Genomic DNA, 17,447 nt, shown 5'->3' with positions numbered 1-17,447 from the left:
TTGATAACTGTTCTGGCTCCGATCACCAAGAAATGCTAATACAGAGAGGTGGGGTTTTTTCATTATTATTATTATTAGCATCATTATTAATTTTTAGCGTGTGTGTGTGTGCGCGCACACACACACACACACACACACTGGAGAACACCTGCAGAAGATGACGGCTTGAGAAAAGCTTTGGAACCTATTTCCACTTTGGAACAAATACTTTGAAAAATATGAGAGGGGGAAAAAACCCATAGCTGTGGTTTCCTAGGAGCCATAAATTTGATTTCACAAGCCATCCCTTTCCTTGTCTACCCTCCAGCTTTTGTCTGTGCTAAGCTTTTCAAGGCGGGAAAAGACTAATGCTTTCATTCTGGCTTCGTGTGCACTTGCCTCGTTTTTAACAATGGAATTTTGCAGTCACCAATGAAGCTTGCCAAAGTCAACCTTCTGATGTGCGCAATTTAATTTGGAGAGGATGAAGGGGGTGGGGTGGGGGGTTCTGACATCCATTCCCATGGTTGGAGGGCTCCTTTCCCATGAATGCACTGGACAAAAAAAGAGAGAGAGAGAGAGAGACCTGATGGAACAGAAACAACATCTTTACCAGAGAGCTCAAAGGTGTGACTTTTATTGCGATACAAGAAGGAAAGAAAAGTCAAGGGTTAGTTGCAAAAAATATGGGGACTGGGGGAGGAAAGCCTATGAAGTCATCCTACCAGTTGTCTTGCCAGTGCTTACTTGATCCTGCAGAGTATTCTCTATTTGCTGGTCTAAGCTTTAGTAATGATGCTCTTATAACGATGTTCTTGTAAGAGAATTGGACAAATTCATGAAGGATAAGGCTATCAATAGCTGCTAGCCATGATGGTTATGCTCTGCCTCCACTGTCAGAGGCAGCATTGCTTCTGAATACCAGTTGCTGGGAAAACATGGTTGGAGAGAAGGGTCTTGCTCCTATGTCCTGCTTGCGAGTTTTATACAGGCATCCAGATGGCCACTATGAGAAACGGATGTTGGGCTAGATAGATAGAGCACTGACCTCATCCAGCAGCCTCTTCTTAGGTTCTTGTTTTTAACTAGATGTTGGAGAAATTCATGGAGAACAAGATTGTTTCCAGTTGCAGTGCCAAGTTGACTTTTATAGAGACTGATCAATGCAGTTTCCCAGTAAAGCATCAAGCCTAGCATCTAGCAGGCTAACATCTAGTGATGTCTATGTTCTGTCTCCATGGTTGGCAGCAGTATGCCTCTGAATACCAGTTCCTGGGATTCACAAGTGAGGAGAATTGCAGGCTTTCTATAGGCATCTGGTTGGCCACTATGAGAACAAGACACTGGACTAAATGGACTATACTGCCTGGCAGTGGCTCTCTAAGGTGCTTGGCATTCCTTTCTTAGCCCTCTAACCTGGAGATGCCAGGTATTGAGTGTGGGACCTTCGGCAGCCAAAGGAGATGCTCTACTGCTGAGCTAAGGCCCTTCTCAAAGGACCTTACTTCTTGGAGTCAGAATTCCCCCTCAGTCAGTCCATGAGAACATTTTACCTGCTCTAAAGACCTCACTATTTAGCCTTGTCACCATGGAAACCTGGCACAACCCACTGTGTTCTGCTTACTGACTTCTGCTCCAGACCAGACCTCTCCTGTTCCCATGTGCTTCCTCTACATAGCTGGGCTTATAGTATTCCGCAACAGCACCTTGAACACACTGAGCGCAAGTGATTTGAATGGGTTAACATTGGGAATCTGTCATTGGCAGCCCTGTGGGACTAGAGATGAAGGGGAGGTGTGTGTGGTTGTGGGAGAGCTTCTGAGAAGATGGAAGGCTTCCAGCTCCAAGAGGCTGCAAGGTTCAGCCTGAGGCAGATGAAGCCACCTCCAAAGCCCTCCCTTCTCCGTTCCCCACAAGTTGCTTCCAGCACCACATAGCTAAACATCTGGAGCTGAGAGTGATCAGCACTGTTTCCTTAGCAAAAGAAAAAAATAGAAAACCAACCCAGAACATTTCTGATGGCGGGGGAATTCCTGCAGTTCAGCTTCAGCCAAGAAAACAGCCGAAGGAACTTTAGATTCGGCATTGCTCCCTCTTTGCTTTTTTCAAGAAGAGGAGACAAGAGTCTAGCATCCTGGTCTCCCCTCCACCACTGGAGGCATGTCTACCCATGCAAGAGAATGAGGTGGGGGAACAGATCACACCATTTCCAGATGCAGTTGAAGGGTTCCAGTTCTGAAGGGTTCTCCACATTTCTTAAATGGCTCCCACAAAGAAAAACCAGCAAAACAGGGAGAAAATTGCTATCCCAGGTCATTACTAGTGTGATCGTCTGCAGGGTTTTTTAAAAAAACAACAACAGGGAAATATACAACTGTAATCCCTCAGCTGTAGCCTGAAGCAGTATAGCCTATCATTACCTCTCTTGATACTCTACTCTGTGTACTCAGGCCAGTGCTGAAAGGTGAAGGGCCTAATGTCACATTTCATTAGACAGGGGCCAGCAAACTTTTTCAGCAGGGGACCGGTCCACTGTCCCTCAGACCTTGTGGGGCCCAGACTGTATGGGGGGGGGGTGAATTCCTCTGCCCCACAAATAACCCAGAGATGCATTTTAAATAAAAGCACACATTCTACTCATGTAAAAACACGCTGATTCCTGGACCATCCGTGGGCCGGATTTAGAAGGCGATCAGGCCGGATCTGGCCCCCGGGCCTTGGTTTGCCTACCCATGCATATATTAGAACATAAGAATGTATGAAGAGCATGCTGGATCAAGCCAATGGCACATCTAGTCCAGCCTCCTGTTCTGAAATTCTGAACCAAAAACAAAAACAAGCAAAGGGCCTTTGGTTAGAAATAGATGTTACTCTGATTGTCACCTAAATCCAGGAGTAAGGGAGCTGCCTTAGGTGGCAGATGGTGCTGAAGGATCGAAGCTGTGTGTGCCACTTGGCCTGCCATGCATCTCCTAATTTGCCCTCAGGTACGTTGGTGGACACAGTCACTTCACCAGCGTGGACCACCAGTTGAAATAAGATTTAGCTGCCAGTTCAGTTGGCTTCTCTGCATGGTGTGTGGAGATTAAGCAGCCATCCTGTCCTTTGCTTCAAGGAGGAAAATTGTTTTGGGACAGTTGTAGTACCAGCAGCATCACTTTCTTGGAGGTACCATTGGAAGTGCTACAATAGATATATTTTGATAGGATGTTGGTGTAATATTTATTTATTTACTTACTTACTTACCACCCATCTGATTGGGTTCACCCAGACACTCTGGGTGGCTTCTAACAAATTAAAACACAATACTGTAGTGTATAGTACGATGCTTGTCCTTTTTGAGCAGGCACAGATTTGTTAAGTGTCAAGCCCAGTAGCAACTAATGAAGGGCTATAGCTCAGTGGTAGAGCATCTGCTTTGCATACAAGAGGTCCCAGGTCCAATCCCTGGCATTTCCATATAGGGCTGGAAGGAAACCCTGTCTGAAACCTTGGGAAGCTGTTGTCAGAGTAGACAATACTGAACTAAGGCCGTATGCTAAGGCAGCTTCCTGTGTTTAGAGGATAGGTGACCACAACTAGGCCCTATGTTTAAACCCTGTCTGAAACTTCAGAGAGCCACTGCCTGTCAGTGTAGACAGTACAGAGCAAGATGGGCCAATGATCTGATGCAGTATAAGGCAGCTTCCTATGAACCCAACTCTGTGTCAAGCTTTTCATCTTCAGTGGGGGGGGGGGGGGAGATCACTGAAATTTAGGCACAAAACTATGGAGTCCAGCTGTCTACATGGATCCCAGTTGCACTCAAATCAAGCCCATTTGGCGAGTCACTTTGCATTATGCTTGTAGCATTCATAGGTTTGGACCATTGCTTGCAATCCTAGTTACAAAGATCATTGAGACTTAACACTTTGCCACAAGGCAGGAACTTCGACACCAACATATGCAACGTACTGCAGCTGGGGAAGAGACAGGCTACATTGGGTAATGGTTTTAGCAGAGCAATAAGCTGTAGATGACTCAGACAAGCTAAGCCACTCACTATAAGATGGTCTTATAGGAGAACAATATTTTATTTGGATGCAGGCAGAGATGAATTTTTTTGGCCCTGATCTTTTTCCGATGCTTGCAGAACCAGCACTCAGTGTTTCCACCTTACTGCAAGAAAGCTGAGTTGTTAACAGCTTCCAGGTCAAATAGCAGCTGCAGAAGTGGGCAGTTTTCATCCAGAAAATGCCTGTCAGGGAAAGAGTTAACTTTCCCACCCACCTTGCACTGCAGCCCCAGTGGAGGAGAGGAGGGGAAAGGATGTGGGACAAATGCTTTAAAGCAGGGGTGGGAAAATGCCTGCAGGCTTTGGGCCTTATTTCCTTATGGGCAACCTCTCAAGGGCCACGTGTCAATGGTGGGTGGGGCCACATGCAAAATATGAGTGGAGCAATAGATGTAAGACTTAACCTTTCAACAGTAGGCAAAGTCAGATGTTTCTCACACTTCTCCATCCAACAGAGCAAGAGGCATTGTCACAGTTCAAGGAGACATTCTGGCCAGTAACAGACTCAAGGAGGGCATAGAGTAGGTCTGGTGTAGGGTGTGCCTGGAGGAAAGGAATTTAGCCAGGGGAGAGGGTTGAGGGCCGGATAGAAAGGGTTGGAGGGTTGCATTTGGCCACTGGGCCTGATCTTTGCAAACCCTGTTTTAAAGTTGATTGGGGTTTGGTTTTTTTACCCTGAGAGGGCAGGTATCAAGTGGCTTAAAACCAAATACCTATGCAGTTCTTTCTTATTCTTTCTTTCCTTCACAGTAGGTTTTTTGCATTCAAGAAGTATCTGTTGGGAGGAGACATGTGATTGCAGCAATGTTATTTGCTAGTCACATTGAAATGGAAAAGCAGTATTTCTCACTTGAGAAAAGTCATTTGCCATTTCTTGTCTCATATTTTTATTTTTGGGGGTAGTGCATGTATTACTCCAACAATTGGGGGATTTTTGAGCGACTGCCAAGCATTTTAAAACGCACTGCGTAGGATTGGTGATAACTTAGGCTAGAGGAGCACATCTGTTAGTTAGAGTGTGTAAGATTCTATCTGCATCAACCCATTTCTGCATAATCCAGAGGTGCTGTTTCACATTACAGTGGTGGATTGGTGGCAGGGAGGTCAAGAAGTTTCCATTCTGTGAACAAGAGCTAGTACAGTAGTAGAGAGAGCTAATGCTGCAGAGTGGATAAGATCCTGAGCTAGGAATAAAAATACCCCCAACTGCCTGACACGGCTGTTACAAGGATTACAGAGTTCATGAATGTGAAATGCATTGAACCCTACAGCAAAGCACTACATCACGGTTTGGGAAACGTCTTTTTTTTTTTAGCCCCAAGAGCCACATTCCCTTGTAGGCAACCTTCCAGGGTTTGTATACTAGTAGTGGGTAGAGCCAGAGGCAAAAAAAAAAATGGATGGAAAAATTTATGTGACTCTTACCATTCCACAGTAGGCTACATTTCAACCACACACACACACAGAGAGAGGGGGGGGGGGGCAAATGAGAGATACTAACACAGCTCAAGGGCAAATTCCAGCCAAGGAAAAGCACTTGAGGAGGGTTCAAGAAACCAAACTGGTGAAGGGTGTAGCCTGGGAAGAACCCTAAGGATGTGTAACATTAAGATGGGAGAATTTGTTATCACTGGAGTAGTCCCTTCCAGTTAAATGCCTTTATTAAACAAGAATAGAGTTTGGACTTTATTAGGAAGGTAGGCAATTACAGTGGTGCCTCGCAAGACGAAAAGAATCCATTCCGCGAGTCTCTTCGTCTTGCGGGTTTTTTCGTCTTGCGAAGCAAGCCCATTAGAGGTTTAGCGGCTTAGCGCTACAGTATTAGCGGCTTAGCCGGCTTAAAGATCAGATGATAAGCGGCTTAACGATCAGCTGATAAGCGGCTTAGCATCAGCTGTTAAGCGGTTTAAAGATCAGCTGATAAGCGGCTTAGCATCAGCTGTTAAGCGGCTTAAAGATCAGCTGATAAGCGGCTTAGCCATCAGCTGATAAGCGGCTTAGCATCAGCTGTTAAGCGGCTTAAAGATCAGCTGATAAGCGGCTTAGCATCAGCTGTTAAGCGGTTTAGCGGCTTGGGAAAAAGGGGGGGGGGAACCCCGCAGGAACTCGCAAGACATTTTCGTCTTGCGAAGCAAGCACATAGGAAATTTGTTTTGCGAAGCACCTCCAAAACGGAAAACCCTTTCGTCTAGCGGGTTTTCTGTCTTGCGAGGCATTCGTCTTGCGGGTCACCACTGTATCTGGTATCACTGAAGAAGAAAAAGTGGTGTTGCTATTATCTTACAAAATAAATACTTGGTTGTCCAAGAGGAAATATGAAATCATGAGGAATGGTATATTATTGTAAAAATAGCAAGGCAAGGCAGGATATGACGTTGGGTGATTTATGTGCCCCAAATTCTGATCAAGAAGTACAGTGGTACCTCAGGTTACATACGCTTCAGGTTACATATGCTTCAGGTTATAGACTCCACTAACCCAGAAATAGTGCTCCAGGTTAAGAACTTTGCTTCAGGATGAGAACAGAAATTGTGCTTTGGCGGCGCGGCGGCAGCAGGAGGCTCCATTAGCTAAAGTGGTGCTTCAGGTTAAGAACAGTTTCAGGTTAAGAACGGACCTCCGGAACGAATTAAGTACTTAACACGAGGTACCACTGTAGTTTAACATCCCTTTATCAGGAAACTTGAAGAACTTTCTTAAAGAAAAATGATTGTGTGTTGAGACCCCGAAACCACCCCCTCGTTGAAGAATAACACACACAAGGACACAGATATTGAGTTAATGTTATTGGGCAAAATTTGGCCACAACTTTATTGATTGATTACAGAATGTGAGCGGTATTGGCTTAGGCACTGAATGGATCCGACTATATCTGACTCCTACCCGTTGTGCACGGAGTCCAGTAAGGGTAAATCATCAGTAGGGGGAGCCCTGTCGATGCATACCAATTCAAGCTCCCCCGGGTGTTCCCATCAGGGTTGTGTCATGGCCCTAGCCCCGCCCCGGGCTTCAGACAAGATCCACACCCCCGGATTCCTTTAACAGAATACCCTTAAGCTCGGAGGGGCAGGTGATGGCCACACCTCCCCTCCCCCCTCATAAGGTCATACAATGCCTAACCACCACCCTAACAAAGTTGTGATGATTGCTACGAGGTAGGCGAAAACCAAATGGCCTGTGCCAATTTGCCAAGTGGAAAAATTCCTACCAGGCCCCTCAACGGCGACCAACCAAGGTCCATAGCAAGGCCAATGACTAAAACCAGCAAAATAGGGAGGGAGGGCAGGAGACTGAGGAAGCGAGCCAAGAGGAAGCCCCTGGCTCGCACCTCAGCTTAAATGTTCCCGGCCACACCCCCACCAGCCAGCGGATTGGCTGGCTGGTCGCTGATGCGGCCGGGATCCCCCAGGCAACGCGGGACTTCGTCCCCTCCCCTGGAGGAGAGTGGGTGGCCATGAGGTCCACCTCAACTCCTCCCCACGTTGAAGTGGAGTGGATTTACTTTAATGGAATCCAGTATAAAAGTTAGGAAAGAACTTCAACAACCATCTAATTGTTGCATGAATATTCTTTAATGCTAATGTTAAACTTTGACTTTTTATTATTGAGCAAGTAACTCTTACAAGGATAATGTGTTATTTTTGTTGTTGTTATTCCACCCATTTTAGTTTTAAAGATTTCAAAGAATGAAATTTACCTAATGACTTTTTTGGTCACATCCCAATCTGATGTTTTCTCAGAAAATACTACTTAAACAGCGGATGCATAAAGCAATTATTGTAGAGTTCTCTACAATTTTTTTTCTCAAATGAATGTCACCCCTGATGTAAACTGTTCAAATATACGGGATGTAAATAAAGCAGTTATCAGAGTTGTTCTAAAAGGACACCTTAAATTTTAAAACAACTGAGGGTTGTGCTTGAAGAACAATTAATTTCATAAATAAATAAGAAAGCAATGAATTCAGGATTACAGGGGCAATTAATGGGACTTCGGATGTAATTATACATTAGAAGAATGTGTGAAATAGCTTTTGTTATAATTTTTAAGTAGAAAAATCTACTTAAAGTTTTTAAAAGGCAATAAACTGGGAAAACGTTTAGCAAGAGTATCTGGGTTGCAACAGGAAAGATTAATTCCATTTATGAAATATGGTGGTAAAATTTAAAATACCCCAGAAAGTTAAGTAGTTTCATTTTATTACTGGAATTTGAATTTATCGCTTCACTGTGATTAAAAAATTGAGAATTGTATTCAACCAAGGTTTGCTCAAGGGTAGACCCATTAGAATTAATGGATCTAAGTTAGCCAGTGACCACTAATTTAAATGTGTCTAGTCTGAGTAGAACTAACACTGGATTTAATGCTAATCAATCTTATTTTTTTCTCTATCACTTTCTATTCTTAAATTTTCTAGTGATGATTTTCAGTTTCTAGAATCCCGTTTCTTCAGATGAAGTTAAACAGACTGCCAAGAAAACTAGAATTAACAAATCACCAAGCCCAGATGGATTTCCTCCTCAATATTATAAAATATTTGAAGACGCGGTGTCTGAACCATTACTTTACTTAATAATCTAAATAAGTGTAGGTCAGCCAAAATCTTGAAATGAGACAAGGGCATTATTAATCCCAGGTCAGAATCCAAATAGACCTAGTTCATACATACCAACTGCAATATTAAATCAGATACTTCAAATTTGGGCAGTTATATTTGGTAGGAGATGGGTACATTTAATAATAAAACAGATAAGATTACAGCCTAGGTGCTACTACCAATAAAGCCTTGCCATGTGCCATTGCCAGCCACAGTTCTGATTTTATGGAAGGACACATAAAACAAATGTTGGACATCTCCACAAGTGGTCAGGTTTGTAGGGGGTATCCTAGTGTATATGATTTTGCTGTATACTCAAAACCGTCAGCAGCTCTTGTAGGATATCCACCAGAGAAAGGTTTTCCCATCATCTGCTGCCTGATCCTTTTAACTGGAGATGCCGAGAATTTAACCTGGGACATCTTCTGCATGCAATTTAGGTGCTCTACCATTGAGCTACTGATTCTTCCCTGCCATGTGCCATTGCTTCTAGGGAGCCTGCTCAGTTCATGTTGGGGCAACGGCAAGGCTCAGCAAGATTGACCAGCAGGTCCTACAAACCAGGCGACGTACAAGCAGTGCAGCAGCAGGCTTTAGGGCAGACATCCAAGGGTCTAGAGAGTAAGCAACAGAATTGGGGTGGGAGGAGCCACTCTAGGCAACTTCATTGGAGCCATGTGTGAGTGGCTAGCATGACTAGAAGCAAAAGTAGGCGGAGCAATGGTTGTAATTTTGTTTTAGTCCTTCCCCTTCTGGGCCAGTTAAGTACCAAAAAAAAAAGATAGGTGGATAGATAGAACCATGGCTGTGGCTGAACTCTTGTTTTAAGGCTTGGTAGAGATTCAGATTCCCTAATCTTACTAATTTGCTTATTTCAAATATTTCTATACCACTGTTCATCAGAAAAGATTGCAAAAAAAATTAAAGTAAAATAATAAAAAATTAAATGCAGTAGGTTGTATCCAATGCTAGTCCTACTTAGAGTAGACCAATTGAAGTTAGTGGACATGACTACCTTATAGGCCCATGGATTTCAGTGAGCCTACTGTGGGTAGGATTTAGCTGGACACAACACAGCATCGAAAACAAAATTCATAAATAATGCAATACATACATTTTCAAAATCTATAAAATAGGATTCTGCTTTTAGAAGATCCATACAATTACACCTCTGCTAACACACCCATGCTTAAATCAACCTACACCTGTGCACATCTTCCTGCACACCCTTTCACTCTCAGCAATTACCTTTTTAAAAAATAAAATTTTTATTTATTTTCACACTTAAACGTTTTAAATTTGAAGCAGTAAATAAACCACCAAAAATAAAATGAAAATGAAAATAGAAAATAAAATATTCACTCTCTCAACGATTACCGATCCAAACAATCCCAATGGTACCTGTGCACAAGAGAATCACACTACAGCGCAGCCCAACACTACCAGGCTAAAATCAAAATCTAATCTAGGACTCCACAAACCCCAATAAAAACCTCATGCCATTCTCCCAAACACTCATTCGCTTGCACAAAAGGGTATTTATTGCCTGTGGCCAAGGAACCCATCTCCTGCTGTCGTATTCAGCCACCAATCCTGAGCTCCCATGTGTTTCCAACACCTCCTTCAGCTGTCCCACGCATACACCCTGGGACAGCCCATGTGCTCCTGTAACTCATCATCCCCAGCCTGAAGCAGAGAGAAAAGTCTTCCCTCCCTTTTATTTCATTATCAGTGATTTTATTATTGCTACAAAACAGCATTTTAAGTGCATTTGCTCTTGACTGCAGGATTCTTAAAACAAGGTTTAAGCATAAAGTAGCAAATAATCTGTGCTTTGTAGTTGATTAAAAAAAGGGGGGGAGTCTCCTGTTGCTTAAGTAACTGGATTCCTCCAAAACAATTCACAAAACAACCATTTTGACTTAAGCCAGTATTTATTTTCTTAGATACATGGGAGGGGGAGGGAGTCTGTTTAGGGACTATAATTGGTGGCTGACCATCAACATTTTGACTCCTATTTGTAAACTAAAAGGAACATTGCTTGATTTTTAAGTTTATACACTTCTTCCTGATTTAAAAATAAAATTGTCCCCAGAAGGCACAGTAGGGATAAAAGCAAGATTTCCCAGTGACAGATATCAGAAAACCGGGGATAAACCCAGACAAGTGGAGTGTATGCAATGGTAGAGTTTTCCGTGACTAAATGCAGTATCAAGTATTAATGTGCTCCAAACACAGTGTACTGGTTTTCTTCTCCTTGGAAAGCTTCTTCGTTCCTCTTCTTACCAATCTAAACCCTGAAAGCCTCCTCTACATTCCTTGAGTTGCCATGGATATTAATGGGTTTCTTGCATGTGGGTACATCTTTAAAAATGAAACTCAGCGGTAGCAAAAGAAAAAAGAAAAAGAAAACCCCAATTGCCACTGTTCTTTCTCCTCATACAACCTTGTCTTGGCTGGGTATTTATTTTTCCTCTTTTTCTGCTTTCTACTGGCAGCAGTATGTGTGTGTGTGTGTGTGTGTGTGTGTGTGTGTAGAACGTTTGGAGTTTGTTGAGAAAATATCTCCTTCACATCCGGCCTAGCTTTTTCCTTCCGCCAGTTGGTCCCACCGTTATATAAGCTCAGACATGGAAAAGCAGCTCTCTTGCCATCACTAGCTGACATCCTTTAACCTTTCATTCTCTGAGAGGGGAGGCGCAGAGACGTGTTCCATCATGTTTCAAATATCTTCGGATTCTTCCCATGTACCACTCTGACGAAGCTTGTCCTGGTTTTCATTAGAAACAGATTTGCTTACGAATCATTGTTTTGGAGGGTTGTGTCTCTCTCTGTGTGTTGTGTTTTAGTCCTCTAGGTTGCTGTTTATGCTTTTCAAAGTTTGCTCCTTCTCGTTTTCTTGTTCCTTTTGCGGTGGTGTGCACTGAAGCCAGAGGGGACCCTTCCAAAAAAGGAATAAGTCACCTTTCTCTTAATCAGCAGGTGATGTCTCAATGGGTGGCTGAAATTCCATGAAACCGACAAAAAAACATGGTTCTGCCCACCCCACCCCCTTTCCCTGGAACATTTCTCCCCTTTTTAATTGAAACCATTCTCTTCTTAAAGTCTTTGTAGGTTGGGAAAGGGGAGGAGGGAAGACAGAGAGATATCTTATTCTCTTGAAATAAATGGAAAGCCCGTGCTCTGCAAACAATGAAGAATTTTGGCTGCAAATGACTCTTTCGGTCTTTTTCTGTACAAAACGTACATGGGAGAAATTACCAGAGCAGGCAGAGGCTTGCTGCTTGCCTGTAGTCAACTTCCCACCATGGAAATGTTGCCAATGCTGGTCCTACTCAGAGTAGACCTACTAAAGTTAACAGACTTAACCTATTTAGGTCTTTTAATTTCAATGGGTCTGTGCTGAGTCAAACTTAGTTTGATACAACCCTTGGAACTAGTTTACACGAATGCATTTTCAGCCACAGTGCCTTAAGGGGCAGCGTCAGCACAAGCACCAGGGACCCAGTGTCCCAGCAGGACTCTTTCCTGATGCCAGCCCTGAGTAGCATGTCCATGTTACTGTTTTACCAAGGACAGTCCTCTGCTTGAAGAGCTCTCCAGTCCAAGTCTAGTTTAAAGAGAATGAACCTAAGAAGGGAGAAGGGCAGGAGGGTAGCTTTGAAGTTACCCACCAAATAGTTATCAGCAACAAACAGCAGACCAAGCAGGTGTGCAGGCCACCTGGTCACTGTTGTTGCACTATGGTGAGATACTGGGTGGCCTCCAACCCTAGTTCTACTCAGAGTAGGCCCATTGAAGCTAATGAACATGACTAACTTGGATCCATTAATTTCAATGGTTAGTACGTAACTAAATCCAATGCATTAAGTTAGTCACGTCCATGCAGATCAGTATCCTCTTTTGTGAGTGATATGTTTCCTCTTCTGAGTCCCAATCTGACCTGGGACTCAAGAGAAAAAGAAAGCACCCTGGCCTCTGCCATCGACTAAGGGAGGAGTGGGAATCCTCCTTCAGGACAGCCTTTTAGAAGCTGCATTCCAGTGGTGGGCAGGGCCAGCAGTAAAAGTGGGCAGAGCAATTAAAGTAAAATTTACCTCTGCGTGTTCAGCGCAGGTTGGGCACCCTCTGGGTCCTATATCTCACCCTCTTATTTATTTGGGGTTTTCCCCCTTCTGGAACATGTCCTACATTTGCACCTATACATATAAATTAACACATGAATATGAATGCCCTGAGCCTTTTAACATCACTCCTGCCTCAGGATATTCCACAGTGAACTTGGAAATGTGGATAGTTGTTTTTTGTTTTTTTTTAAAGCATCAATTCTAACCCGCCCTTCAAGCCTAAGTAATCTTCAGGATAGCTGACAATTAAAGAAATGAATTAAAACAACAGTCATCAATATTAAAATATAAAACAACAAAATGTTAAAAATAGAAGTAGTTCGTGAAGAACATGAACTCGAAGCCAGGAGGGTAAAAACAAATAATAACTTCAACTTGCTTCAGTGCTGGAATGTGAGTTCTAACCTGGGACACCAAAGCAGAATGTGGAGTAAAGGCATGTCATGCCTTGCCTCTGCTTAGCTTTGAATACAGTTGGCTGCTTTGCAGGCTGTAGCAACAGTAACACTCAAGTTGAAACTGGTTTTTAAAACAACATACACAGAGAAAATGCATATATATCTAAAGGTGTACGAGATGGATGTGACTCTAGACAGAGAAGTTCTAACCATCAGAAAAACATGTTTCCAATCGACAAGCTGTTAAACATTCACATTGGTGTCACTGTGCTTTTTCAGAGAGAGCTGCGGGGGGCTCAGTCTGTACCAAGGGTACAGCATTAAGTGAGATTTAGCCTTTCCTCCCATACAGGCTCCCCACAAAATTAATCTCCCCTGAAGGTGTTGTTGGAAATGGAACCAGCATGGAAGTCTGAAGCTGCTCACCTGATGCAAAAAAAGAATAAATAATAACCAGCATTTTAGTGTATTCCTAATATAATGCATTTGTGTACACATTCTACCATAGGAAATACCGTATTTTTTGCCCTATAGGACACACTTTTCCCCCTCCAAAAATGAAGGGGAAATGTGTATGCGTCCTATGGGGCGAATGCAGGCTTTCGCTGAAGCCTGGAGAGCAAGAGGGGTCAGTGTGCACCGACCCCTCTCGCTCTCCAGGCTTCGCGCAGCTCTCCGCAAAGCGCGGGAGCCCGGCGCTGGGCTCCCGCGGCTTGCGGAGAGTTGCCTGCATGCTGAAGCCTGGGCACGCTGAGCTCAGTGCGCCCAGACTTCGTGCAGCTCTCTGCAAGGTGCGGGAGCACGGTGCTGGGCTCCCACGCCTTGCAGAGAGTTGCCTGTTCTGGGGGCTGGGGTCGGGGGAAGCTCGGGCTTCCCCCCCCCCAGCCCCGTGCCTGGGGGGGAAATAAAATTTTTTCCCTTTATTCCCCCCCCCAAAAAAAACCTAGGTGCGTCTTATGGGACGGTGCGTCCTATAGGGCGAAAAATACGGTAATTTTTAGTACACATAATGTGGGAGGAGAACTGCATTGTAAAATTCAGAGAAGTGAGAATCTCAAAGGAGAGCTGTGTTTTGGTTTGCATATTGTTTCAGGAAATGTGAATGAGGAAAATTTGCCTTTAAAAGCGAACTGAGGTTAATGTTTTCCCCATCCCTCCTGATGCACTTGGAAGGAGGAGGTAGTGTCAGTTCTGCAAGGCTAAACCAGCTGGAGTGTCAGATGGACTCTGCCAGTGCATCCATACATAGCCCTGACCTCACCGCTGCTTTGCCCTTCTTCTTCCAAGTGTGCCACAGCAATAAGATGGACAGGAAGCTATTGTTGCTGTTTTGCCCCACTAGGCAAGCTGCTCCAGGTGGGAACCATTCACCCCATGGTAGCCACTCAGCCATTGCCCCCCAAAAGTGGAAATGCATCACTAAAAAAAAAAGTGGACAAAAGAGAGCACAGATTTGGGTAACATTTGCATATGCTCAGATATCTGAAGCGCTTGAAGAAGCTGGGTATGTTTAGCCTGGAAAAGAGGAGACTGAGAGGAGATATTATAGTCATTTACAAATATCTTAAGGACTGCCACATGGAAAAGGGAACAAGCTTGTTTTCTCCTGCTGTGGAGGGTAAGGCTGGAACACAAGTTACAAGAAAGGAGATTCTGACTGAACGTCAGAAAAAACTTTCTGACAATAAGAGCTGTTCGGCAGTGGAACAGACTCCCACAAGAGGTGGTGGACCTTCCTTGGAGGTTTTTATGCAGAGGTTGGAAGGCCATCTGTCATGGATGCTTTAGCTGAGATTCCTGCACTGCAGGGGTTTGGACTAGATGACCCTTGGGTTTCTTCCAACTCTACAATGCTGTGATCTGTATCTGTTATACAAAAAGATGCAAGTTCAGAAATAATTACTACAATTTAAATAGAAATACAGTAGATCATATGAGCATAGTGAGGGAACCTGACCAGGTGACCTATGTACCTGCTCAGACTACTACCCAGGTGCCGGTTATTGATACATACAGTGGCGGACCATTGGGTCTCACATTTCAGCGGCACTTTGTGCGATGCCAGAATTCAGCTTCCTGCCCGCCTCTCACTTTCCATTCTTCATCATAGTTGTGGCACCCACAAGGCTCTGCACCCAGTGCAAACCAGTCACACTCTCCTAAATCTGCCACCGATGTACAACATCAAAGTTAACCCTGCTTTCCCTTCTTGGGGTTCTTTGTCTTTAACCCAAACCTGAACAGCAAAGCACAGACAATGCCTTCAAATACCCACAAATAACTCTTCAAAGGGTAGGAGGGATGCGAGAGCACCCTTCATTTGTCTTATCCTGTTATAATAGTTTTATTGCTTTTACATGTTGCAAATCATCAATGAACAGTAAAACAAACAAAAACAAACCCTTGCCCTCTCCGGGAGATGAGATTACAGATTACAGTGAGGCCAGCAACCCTTAGAACAATACAATTTAAGTCATTTGTCCAAATGCATAAACAAATTATAGTTTAAAATTACAATACTTCCCTTCATTCTTCTAGCTGAGCTTTTTAAAAAATAAAATAAAAATTCAATGCTCAGGCCCCTAACTCATATGTACAGTTAGTGAGAGCACCTTTAAAACCTACGAGTTTGAGAGGGCTTTATTTGGGGCCCCCTATGTTGTGATCTTTTGTTATTTTATATGGTTTTATTTCCTGATTTCTTCATGGCATTTTATTGTAGATTTTGTTTTAATAAGCCGTTCACCACTTCTGAAGCCTCTGAGCGGCATATTTTAACAAGTTGGTACGGGTGATGATAATGATGATAATGGTGGTGCTGATACTATCCTCTGACGGCTCCTCATATGGAAGAACATTCAGGACAGATAAAATAAGATCCTTTGCACAGCGCATAGCTAAACTATGGAACTCGCTTCCACAGGAGGCTGTGACGGCCACCAACCTAGATGGCTTTAAAAGGAAAGGGTCATCAGTGGCTACTAGCCATGACGGCTCTGCTCTTCCTCCACTGTCAGAGGCAGTACTCATCCTGCAACTTCCTGCTAAATACCATAACTCTTTATACCACAAATGATCTGGTTTATTTTTTCTCTCCCACTTTTGGTTGTGCTATAGCAACTATAATGTGGTAGCATTGGGGAAGCATCACAGAACAAAACTAAACCAGGATAAATTCACTGGCAATGCACTGTTACTGTGTCAAGAACATGTTGCAGAAGGCACTGCTGTTGTTCTTCAGAACTACCTCCCTAGCCAATCGTTCATCAAAAGACTTTTGGTTTCTACTATTTTTAAACACCCACCATAGCAGTCTCAGGATTTGCCTTGCAAATTGAATGGGAGGCATTGACTGCCCATGCCATAGGAATGCAATTTGGAGTCAAGTCATCTTGGGGGTGCCCTTATAAACTAATGGATTTGGACTTTTCATTGCAGAAATCATTACCATGAAAATATATTTTTGACATTACTGGCTTGTGAATCAATAGGGTGTTGTTTTGGAGTATTTCTGCAATTAACCGGTGCATGCACGTGTTTAGGGGGACACTTGATTGAGATTTGTCTTTTATTTGAGCCATCACGGTTCTGGGGTGTCCTTTCATTTTTGGAACTTTGAGCTGGCTAGCAACCCTACACTGCAAGTTCCCATTAGCGTCAGCAATCTGCATCTCCAGGCTTCTTGGGTTTCAGCTCCATGCTTCATCCTCCATTTGTCCTGATTAGTGAAATAATGCTCATGTGGTGAGCTCCAGAGCCATAAAGCACTACAGAACTGCTAACTGCTGGTCTTATTATTGTTATCAATGGGGCGTCTCACACTCTATAACAGCTCATAAGAAAGAAACTGCTCATAGGCAGAAGGCAATGAAGGCTGAATTCAGTCTCCTGAGTGACTCAAGTAGTTGTGCTTTGCTCGATGCAGTGCTGGGGAGGTAATTAGCTAGAAGGGATCTGAAGATTTGCCTTTACCTTGTTGACTTATTATTAATTATTAAATTTGTTGGTCATAATTTTACCAAAGTAACTGAAAGTAAACTGAAAGTAAACATATACATGAAAACTGACATAAAAGCAAACAAAGAAAATAAAAAAGACAATTCTGATTCTAAAATATGGCTTAAAACATCCCACCCACTCAAGGAGGCCATAAAAGTCAAAGGCCTGGGGGGGGGCGGGGAAGGTTTCCCTGGCGCCTACAGGTGTATCTATATTAATGGCACCAGGTAAGCCTCCCTGAGGAAAGCATTCTGCAAACAGGGATCCGTCACCGAAAAGGCCTGTCTTATTTC

The 17,447-nt window shown here is 43.6% G+C and overlaps 1 protein-coding gene and 1 long non-coding RNA gene across 2 annotated transcripts in view; both read left to right on the top strand.

The window, feature by feature from the left end:
* LOC308482783 (uncharacterized protein) overlaps positions 1–17,447 on the top strand; it is a 232,402-nt gene that overhangs the window by 89,882 nt on the left and 125,073 nt on the right. The gene's annotated exons all lie outside the window — the stretch shown is intronic.
* LOC308482862 lies at positions 181–8,582 on the top strand. The gene is made up of 2 exons (XR_013989471.1): positions 181–2,164; positions 8,451–8,582. It is a non-coding gene; the product is annotated as an uncharacterized lncRNA (long non-coding RNA).

The sequence above is a fragment of the Podarcis pityusensis genome, assembly GCF_964106645.2.
Source record: "Podarcis pityusensis genome assembly, chromosome: 8".
Taxonomy (NCBI): Eukaryota; Metazoa; Chordata; class Lepidosauria; order Squamata; family Lacertidae; genus Podarcis; species Podarcis pityusensis.
The sequence above is the reverse complement of the archived record's forward strand: the minus strand, read 5'-3'. Positions and strand labels throughout refer to the sequence as shown.